The sequence below is a fragment of the Nelumbo lutea genome, chromosome 7, assembly GCF_056320005.1.
Source record: "Nelumbo lutea isolate HS-2025 chromosome 7, American lotus-T2T, whole genome shotgun sequence".
NCBI lineage: Eukaryota > Viridiplantae > Streptophyta > Magnoliopsida > Proteales > Nelumbonaceae > Nelumbo > Nelumbo lutea.
Genome location: NC_142690.1, coordinates 13,597,211 through 13,607,949, shown reverse-complemented (window position 1 = coordinate 13,607,949; position 10,739 = coordinate 13,597,211). Strand labels below are relative to the sequence as shown.

Here is a 10,739-nt window from a genome sequence, read left to right as displayed (position 1 = left end):
AGAAGGTGGGAAGATGATGTTGCAAGTGGGTTTCTCTTTTACTGGTGTCTCAGTTGGTAGGATTTTGATAAGTCAAATTAAATATTTGCGATCAAATCCTGCTGCCACCACCAGGGTTGTTGGGGGTTAAAAGATGGGCCGGGTTGGGCTACCTGGCCTGTTCCATGAAGTAATAAAAAAATGGATTTCTTTCCTTTACATGCACCTTCCTTTCTCAATCAAGAAAGAAAAAATTATATGATCATCAAATGTGGGATTGATCATTAACGTTTATAATTGAAACATCAAATTGTAGTTTTATTTCTCCAAAAAAGGGCAAAATCTAATTGTTTTAACTGAATTGATTTTCGCCACATATCTTTCATCAATTTATATTGATCAATCCAAAATATTTCAAGTACAAATAACAATAGCACCAAACCCAAATAATAAACTATTCAGATTCAACATGTGCTTCAACTGTTATCAAATGGTCATCAGTCTTGCATGTGTTACATGACTGGGGCTCTTCTTATATGGACTGCAGGTTAATGAAGTATGAAAAGGTTCTTCTGAGGTGGATATATAAGAATGCCAAGTTGCCGATGTTTGAGAGGTTATTTAACACTTCAATTTACTTGTATATGCATCGCATGATATGTCATCATCATGTGAAGATTTAGTACCATTCATGGATTCATGGTTTATGGGTCTTTAATATATTACCATTCACATGCTGTTGGTTTTGTAATTTGGTGGATATATTAAGCTTTTTAAGATTAATTAATTCTAATAAATATTAACTAACACCCATATGACATTGAATAATTTACGCAATATATAATAAATCTTTATCAAGTGTTTATTAGATATTAATTAAGGATCAGTAAACAAGTTTTAATCCATAATCCTTTGTCATGTATAGCTTTATAAAATAATAAAAGAAGTTGAATGGGTATTTCCTCTCTCACAAATATATGCACAATACTTTTAGAGAGAGAGAGAGATTCCAACTTAGTAATCGCTTTTCTTTTTCCCTGTCTTGGTCCATTGAAGTTATTTATTAGCTTAGGCTAACATTAATATAGATTATCTTTCATCATTTCTTTATTTAATTAATATTCAATAGTTTTCATTCTTTCTGAGATAAGACCCAGGTTAGGTTAATTTTTTTAACTTTTCCTCTGTCTTGAGAATTTAGATTATATCTTTAACACATTGAATCGTTTAAGGTATAGCCCAAATCAAAATCAAATTGGATTGGATTGGACCTGATCCACCTGCAATAGACCTCATATTCGGATTGAACCAAATCCGATTCAATTGTCACCCCTAAATAACAAACTTGCTATTGTACGGACTACAGCAAATAATCAACCAAGTTATTCATTTATTTATTTCAACTTCATGGTCGGGAGTTTCAAGCCATGTCACAGTCAATTAATTAATTTGCTCCCCAAACAGAGAAATAAAATACCTAATGGCGTCAAATGTTGGCCCACAATTTGCAGCAAAAAATAAATAAATAAATAAATAAAATAAAATAAGAAAAACAAGTGGAATAGTCTAGACAAGTCAAGTCTGCCCCATTTGCTCCCTTGTCTCGACGAAGAATTACATATTAATAAATCATCAAAGCCCTTAAATGTGGCTGATAGCTATGATTTTTCATCTTTATGTCCGCAGCCATGTCCTGTGTGCTGAAGCTTTTACCGTTTATTTTGCTACTCTACCTCAACCACGCATCTTCTCAAGCTCAGGATGGTTTCATCTTTTATGGGTTCGATAACAAATCCTTGGAGCTAAATGGTAACGCAACAGTCGGAGACACTGGCTATATCCGACTGACTTACAGCGATGGACCCTTCTACCAGAAGGGCCACCTCTTCTACTCTCTCCCTCTCCAAATCAAGAACTCCTCCAATGGTAAAGTTTTCTCCTTCTCTACTACTTTTGTTGTTGCATTCACTAAGAGCTCCCAAGCAACTGGCGATGGAATGGCTTTTGTCATCTCCCCTACCAAAGATCCTCCTGGAGCCATGCCCAGTCAATTTCTTGGTTTGTTCAATATCACCACCAACATGAATCCAAACAGTCATATTGTCGCTGTCGAGCTGGACACGATCCAGACCCCAGAATTCAGTGATATCGACAACAACCATGTTGGAATCGACTTTAATGGCTTGATCTCCAACGTATCTGATAGAGCAGGATATTATTCTGACGATAATGGAGGTGGGTTTACGAAATTATTGTTCCTGAGCGGAGATCCACTGCAGTTATGGGTAGAATATGACGGTGCCGAAACGCAACTTAATGTTACAATTGCTCCTGCCGTGGCGACCATGACCAAACCCAAACGTCCTCTCTTGTCTTTGAAACAAGATCTTTCAGAATTTCTCTTGGACGAGATGTACGTGGGCTTCTCTGCATCTTTCGGGGCTATTCGATCAGATCATGACGTATTGGCTTGGAGCTTTAAGATGAACGGACAGGCTGAATCCCTTGATCTGTCACGGCTGCCTACGCTACCAAGCGGCCCAGGGAAGAAGCCACCAGTTTTGCCGATTTCGTTGCCCTTTGCTGGAGTTGTTGTTGGGTTATTGCTCGCCTGGCTAATCGTTTTCATTGTGAGGAAGATAAAGTACAAGGAAGTGCTCGAAGATTGGGAGGTTCAGTATGGACCTCACAGGTTCACTTACAGGAATCTCTTTCTTGCCACCAATGGATTCAAAGATAAAGGGCTTCTGGGGAGAGGTGGTTTTGGTCGGGTCTATAAAGGGGTGCTGCCCAAATCGAAGATTGAAGTTGCAGTGAAGAAAATTTCGCATGATTCAACCCAAGGAATGAGAGAATTCATCGCTGAGATCGCAACCATCGGCAGACTCCGCCACCCAAACTTGGTCCGACTACAGGGCTACTGCCGGCGTAAAGGCGAGCTCCTCTTGGTTTATGATTTCATGTCCAACGGAAGCCTCGACAAATTCATTTTTGATCAACCCAAGTTGACACTAAACTGGGCACAGAGGTATAAGATCATCAAAGATGTGGCTTCTGCACTCCTGTATCTCCACGAACAGTGGGTGCAGGTTATCATCCACAGAGATATTAAGGCCAGCAATGTGTTATTAGACAGTGAAATGAATGGAAAGTTAGGAGATTTTGGCCTTGCCAAGCTCAGCGAGCAAGGAGTCGATCCTCAAACTTCCTATCTAGCAGGCACTCCAGGCTATATTGCACCGGAGCTTGCCAGAACCGGCAAATCTAGCACAAGCACCGACTTGTTTGCATTTGGCACATTTCTGCTCGAGGTGGCCTGCGGAAGAAGACCGGTGGAGCTGCAGGAAGAGCCGGAGAAAGTGTTCCTGGTGGACTGGGTGACGGACTGTTGGGCGAGGGGAGCCATTCTGGGGACTGTGGATCCGAAACTGGGGGAGGAATTTGTGGCGGAGGAAGCCGAGTTAGTGCTGAAGCTTGGATTGCTTTGCTCACACCCTTTGGCCGAGGCTAGGCCGACCATGTCTGCCGTGGCACTGTATTTTGAGGGTGAAGTTCGCCTGCCGGAGGATTTCAGTGCAAAGTCTATAGCGGAGGAGAACAAAGGACGGACCAAAGAAAGGGCTGAGTTATTTGGTTCTCCTTTGTCGGAAAGGGAAACCATCCCAATGTTAACACTCTCAGAGAAATTCACCTCTAGCGGCCGCTGATGATGACCTCTGGGCATGTACGGCCATAGCTGGTAGATAAACAGAACTGAGTTTTGCTTCAGAGCATTTTCTGTAATTAATTTAGTTTGATATTTTCACTTTGTTTTGTGAATTTGGATGTTGAAATTTATGATTATCACAGACACTGATCTATGGCCTTGAAGATCTAAATGGGTCTTTTTTTTTGTTGGAAAGATCTAAATGGGTCTAACTCTACCCCATTCTCACCCTTTTCACATAGTCTGATCAAGCTTTAATTTTCACATAGACACACATACATGGAAGGAAAAGAATGAGAGCAAATCTTGAGGTAATTTTGGATTAGAATTTGAGATGATTTTTGGCTATCCTGGTCATCCTAATCCATCACAGCCACAGATTATGGGTCCTGTGTCCCCAGCCCAAAATTGAATCTAACCTGTGGAATGGTGGAAATTAATTAACAGGCACTGACGTGTTGAATACTCCCTACATATGGACCACTCATTGATCACAAGAGGTGGTTTCTGGTTCTTATCTGCAACGGTAACCACAGAAATTGAAGTTAATGTACTTTGGACTTGTGGGCCTGCTGGGTTCAACCAGTTATCAATTCGATCAATTTACCAGTCGATTGCACCCCTTTTTTGAATGACTTCGATCAAGTCTAGAAATATAAGAGATGTTCTTCTAAGGCGAGGTCAAATTTGACGATACTTCTGTAATTTGGGTCTAAAACCACGTTCCTCTTGGGCTAGAAGCAGCTCTCTTTGGTTTGCCTTCTACGAGACCAAGTTTTATATTGTCTTTGTCGAATAAACAGTTGAAAACAAGAAAATTATAAGTTTAAATAATTTGTAATTTTATGAATATATAATTAATTATAGGAGATAATTACTAGAGAAATATTTATGACCTAGTATTTTCTAAATGCCAAAAAAAAAATACGACTAAAAGGGGCAAAGTGATAAATTGATATTGGGAAGAAATATAATGTAAATTGATGCCCCTAAAAAAAGAAAAATAGTGTGAAGCTGCAAATTAGGGTGTAGTAGTTCTCAAGAAAAAAAAAGAAGTTAATTTATGTGAAAAAAGAGGAGAGATTGAGGGTATTCAAGTAAAATCATATATATCTGATGTAGATTTGGTTGCCAATGTTGACCTTTGGTATGGTAGAACAAAGGAAAGAATATGTGGTGGGAAGAAACCCCAAGAGTTCAAACTATAATAGATTAATTTATTCTTCTAATTTTCTTACCTATGTGAGGACAAATGCCACTTAAGGTTTGTTATCTGGGAATTTAGCTTCTTCTTCTTTGGATTATTTAAAGGCTGCAATTAAGGATGCATTAACCAAGGTGTCAGTTCATGATTTATGAACTGGAAATGCAGCTTAATTTCATTTTTAATTTGTTCTTTTATTAAGAATTAATGTAGAAAACCCCAGATACTCTCCATAACCACTTCCTGGCCTTGTTGCTTCCTTCCAAAGAAAACAAAAATGAATTGAAATAGGTCATCTAACCCTACATGATCTGAAAAGTCCTCTCTTTCTCTCTGCATAACTACCTCGTGGTCTTCATTCTTGAAAGAAAAGACAGAAGAAAAGAAGTTGAAATAGATCATCTTAACCTTACATGAGTTGAAATCTCTCTCTCTCTCTAAGTGGATGCATGGTGTGTATCTCATGTCGGTAGACAGCCAAAGGATTTCATCAACTAACTAAAATTTTCTTTGTCCTGGCATTGCTTCTAGATCATAGATCATAAGAAACACTTGGAAATGAACATCAGTGATGACCTGGCGGTGACTTGTGACTCAACCCGAGACAACCCAGAATCTCATTGGGTCGGGTTGGGTCATACCACATTCTAGTTCAGGCGGGTGACTGTACGTCGAGGACCCCAACCAGCATTTTCGGGGTAAAAGTTCATAGATTGGATCTACATTTTGCCTGGTCTAGAACTATTCAGGTGACTGTCTGGCAGTAGGTTTGGGCCGGGTCAATAGGTTAGATCTACATTTTGCCGGGTCTAGAACTCTTTAGGTGACTGTCTGGCAGTAGGTTTGGGCCGGGTCAATAGGTTGGATCTACATTTTGCCGGGTCTAGAACTCTTTAGGTGACTGTCTGACAGCAGATTTGGGCTCTCCAATTTTTTCACCGAATATGGCTTATAGCTTTATAATCTGTAAATGTATAGGTTTTTAAAAACAAACCAGTGATCGAACTGGTCAGGGGTCTGGTTACCGGTTCGAACGGTCCTGTTCGACCAGAACGGCCACCCCGTTCTGACAAAAAAATAAAAAAATTTTAAAAATGGAAAACAATCAAAACCATTCGAACAGTTTGAACGGTTAACCGGCCAGTTCAACGGTTTGCTGACCAAAATCAACAGTTTTGGGGGAAAAACCAATTTTGGAGGAAAACGGAACCGAACAGGTGACCGGTTCTCAGTTTTTCCGGTCCGGTCCGGTTTTGAGAACAGTGCTGAGAACATCTCCCATGAATGATGAGATGTTCCCAATGTATGGTTACACTGCCGTATTTGGATCAACTACCAATACAGGATGCCAAGAACATCCCAACCGACCATTGTACAACAGCAACATCTCCTCATGAGGCCATGAATGACAAGAGAGATGTTCCCAATGTGGGGCTGCAGTGGCTTGTGGGGACAGGATTGGTAGGGCTTGTTAGTAGCAGATCCCTACCCATTAAGGGAGTGTTCTTTTTCTGGACTTAGGGGGGGGGGGGGGGGGAGTTGGTCAATGAGATTTTGGTTTTCATTGACCAAGAAAGTCATATTCTTTTTCAGATTTATGTGGGGATCAGAGAAAGTTTATTTTCTTGGGTACCACTTACCTAGATAACTGATACCTATCTCTTAGGTGGATAAATAATTTTCCCACTTGGGGGAAAGTTGGCAACACTTGAATGGAATTGGACTTTTATGGCTAAAATGGTCATTGTGTTATTTACATTAAAAATAAAAGAACATGAATAAATACACTTACCCGAATAAATAACTTTTCGAAAAACGAACGAAGCCTAAAAATATATTAGTACACTTTTACTGGCAGCCGATGCAGGCTGGTCATGTTGCTGCTTTTGCAAGGGCTGAAGCTTCCATTGAACTGCTTTGGAGAAGCCACTGGAAGAAACTTCAATGGACAATTACTTTCGGCTGAATAACTGTAAATTTGGGCTTCCGGATTTTGCACCAAACATTGTTGCTATCTGGGTAAGGCCACCTCACAAAGCCAAAAGTTTCTACTGGAAAGCCCTCCCAAACGGGCACTTAATGGGAGGGCCCATCTTCACTATTGTTCAGCCACATTTACATGGCTTTCTATTGAAGCTTCTTTTAATCACTTCTTCAAAGCAGCCTAGCTCAAGCATTTCAACCAAGCTTAAGCCCTTACAATGGGGTTTTAAGTTGTGTTACTCCAACCAGATTTAAATCCTCACTCATAACTTTTTTCACGATGAGTTTACATAGGCACATTTATGCATTCTTATTGATTCATCTGTTCGAAATTTTGAATAACTTGTGTTGTCAAAGCAATGACTTGTTACTTCTTACAGCATAATACATTGATCACTCAGGTGTTTTGTTTGTAATTGGAGTGTATTGTCCAATTTATTGAGATGGGATTAGTTGAACACTTTAGCTGTTCAGTAGGCTGTGGAATCAATAATAACACTCATACCAGTCACAATATACATGGGCCCAAAATCATCCAATCACTCAGTGTGGGCCTTATGTATTGTATCACTAGTGTAGAGCATTATCATTGGTTCCACAGCCTGCTAAGCAGCTTAACCTTCAGCTAATCCGAATTCCATTTCATTAGGGGTGAACATTTGGTTTATTCAATTAAAAAATGAATCAAATGAACCAAAATTTTGAAAATTAAAATTACAAAAAAAAAAAAAACAAATACAACCAAAACTAAAATTTTCGGCTCGATTTTTCAATTTAACCGTTCACACATCTTTTCTCTAGCAGATCCAGACTGAACTTTGATGAAAAAGCTAGCTTCTCCTTTTCTAAAAGGAGGAAATTCTCCATCTCACAGCACAACAAAAAAGAGCATTACCCTCTTTTATAAAAGAAGCGAAAGTGAACTCCACTTAGATGAGTGGCCTTGAAGAGGCTCCTAACCCTTTAAGCAGATTTCTGGTTTTGATTAATCTTCAAATTCAAACCCATTACAAACTGGGTCCCAATCCTTTAAGCAGGAGACACATGGCAAATTACAATCCTCAAACCACAAGTCTTATAACGCCAGATGCCAAAGATTTACAAATGTAAATTATTTTGTTTTTTGTTGCTTTAGACAAATTCCTACTTCTATGAGGCAATACAAGCTATCATTTGGTACTTCGGTTTTTTGTTTTAGATATCTTTTTCTTTTAATTTTTGGGTAAAGTCTAAAAACATTTAGTAGGATAAGCAAACAAATGGGTCCTATGTATATAAGGACTTGAAGACCAGCAGCAAGCTAAAAGCCCAAATTGGAAAGCAAGAGAATTCTAACTACAGATATGAAAATAAAACAAAGCAAACAAGGGCTTTTATTGATAGAGCGTCATTTCCTTCAATTAGCTTCCATTTTTGGGTAGTTAATGCGGCAGCAATCATTCTAAGAAGGTGGATAGAAGATTTTGATGAAAGGGGGCCACAGGCCATTTTTGGTCTCCATGAACTTACCTTTCTCCACTTAGAGTGACAATTATAACATCAAATTCCTGCTAATTTAGAAGTGATTGGTGATTAATGCATTTTACCCTTGCCATTTGCTAATGTCTAATATGAGAAATGTTACTGAGAGCATTTGTGCAAGACTTGGCACGATTTTGAATCAGCCTAGAATGATGGAATGTGAGTCGTGTCGGGTGTGAGATTTCAGGTCGATGGGTCAGCATGACATAATATGATTGTACAGCCCGCATGGCAGCACAACCAGCACGACTCCATATATATGATAAATTTTCAATAAGTATATTGAAAATTGACTAACGCTAACAATTGACTAATACTTCCTTAACTTTAGTGTCCGTTAACAGAAAGACAAAAAACTATTTTACCCTTTTCTTTTTCAAAATTTCAAAATAAAACAAGGAAGAGGGGATATAATAATGTTGCTCAGAGACTTTAGAGACTTGGGCAGGAAGGGTTTCTGATCTCCGGAGGAAAGGTTCTGCCGGTGGCGGTTTAACCCATGTTTACAAAGATACATAAATCTGCTAAATAATGTAGTTCAGAAATGATACCAGCGGAGGGAGAAGAGTCAGACATTCAGACCAGAACCAGATAGATAGGATAGGATGACGATGGAGAACTCAGCCACCACTATGGCTCCTTTTCTTCTTCCGAATTTGGTAACCTTTACATTCATCTTCGTTGACAAATCCCTTCTCAATTTATCAGAAAGATATAAGCTTCTCCAATTCATTCGTCACCTTCTTATCCAACTTATTTTTCTTCATTTCCTACCTTCTATCTTCCCTTCCTTAATTGCCAAATCAGCGGCTGACTTTCCTCTCAAACCCCACCATGTTAAGCGGGAATTCCCAACCCAGGGAGACTTCGGTATTGCTTGAGCACTCTCTCAGATTTTGTCCATCATCAATGATATCCCAGTCAACTCCCGCAAATATGAAATGGTTCGAAACTTAGCTGAAAATCTCATCGATGAGAATCTCTAGGAAGGATGTGAATCGTTGAGAAAGGTCAACCAACCGATTCTATCGGGGGTGTTTGCCAGGACTCTTTGCCTTCTTGAAGGGGCGACGCCAAAGCAAAAGTGAAAGCAGACGCTGAAAATGGATTTAACCTAATTTGTGACTGTCGAATCTTCAAATCTGAACAAAAAAAAAAAAACTCCAGAAACGAGAGGCTATATGGGGTTCGATTGAAAGCTAATGTAAATCCCCCTCTACAAAACCCTTGTTTGCATTTGGAAAAAATTGGATGACTCTGATTGGGTTATTCTTCAAACTATACCAGTCGCGGATAGTAGAGAAAGAGGGAGGGAGAGGACTAAACCCAATAGGAAAAAATAGGGGAGAGGGAGAAAGGGGGTGGGGGGGGAGGTGGAAGGTATAATTTGGTTTTAAAAAATACATATCACATACAAATGAGCTTTGACGGAATATTAATATATCTTAATGGCAAGGTAGAGTTAATCAATTGTCAGAAACAATAGGGTAGCGTTAGTCAATTTCTAAACAGCAAGGGTACTCTTATCAATTAGCTAAACCATAAGAAATTTATCCATATATATAATGCATACAACATATATGTGTATATATAGCTTTATTTTCAGCTTTATTATATTATTTCATTTTATTATTGCAAATATTCATATAAAAGAAAATTCAGAATTTTTTTTAAGTTTTTGTCAATTTTATTAAATTACTTTAAATTTTTTATTTTTTTTTAATTTATTTAAATATATCTGTCATGGCTTGGCCCCACTTGGCCCAAGGCTTGGCGGCATGGCATGGGCCCATGTGGGCCATGCCGGGCTGACCCCCCGAAGTATTCCAAGGGAGGGAAGCGCAGACCACCCATGGACCATGCCATGTTAGTCCAATACGACCCAATTTATACCTCTCTCTCTCTCTCTATCTATCTCTCTCTCTCTCTCTCTCTCTCTCTCTATCTATATATATATATATATATATATATATATATATATTCCAGCCCTACTGCATCATAGTCACTTTGGATGGTTTCCCCACAGCACATTCCCCGTGCATTGTGGAACATCTCGCCATTCTACAAAAGGTTAGGACCATACCTTTCTCAAGACTCAAGATGGCTAGAACCAACATTGGGTAATGGTTTGTTTTTTAAGAACATTTTTTCAAATCAGTTATTTGTGTTATTTTGCACTTTTTTTTTTCAATCAGTTTCAGAAAATAATTCAAGGATAAGGGAACACCAAAAAAGGAAAATAGTACTTGCACAAACATATCTATGTCTGTTCTCATGTTTAAAGGTATTCTCATCTCATTGGATTTTCAGAACATTTTGTCATTCTACCTCACTTCCATAAGTTTA

At 38.9% G+C, this 10,739-nt stretch overlaps 1 pseudogene across 1 annotated transcript; it reads left to right on the top strand.

Annotated features, from left to right (window-relative positions):
• Positions 1-1,583: 1,583 nt before the first annotated feature.
• LOC148845195 (L-type lectin-domain containing receptor kinase V.9 pseudogene) lies at positions 1,584-3,888 on the top strand (annotated as a pseudogene). The gene has a single exon (XR_016101823.1). The product of XR_016101823.1 is annotated as an L-type lectin-domain containing receptor kinase V.9 pseudogene (transcript).
• The last annotated feature ends 6,851 nt before the right edge of the window (positions 3,889-10,739 follow it).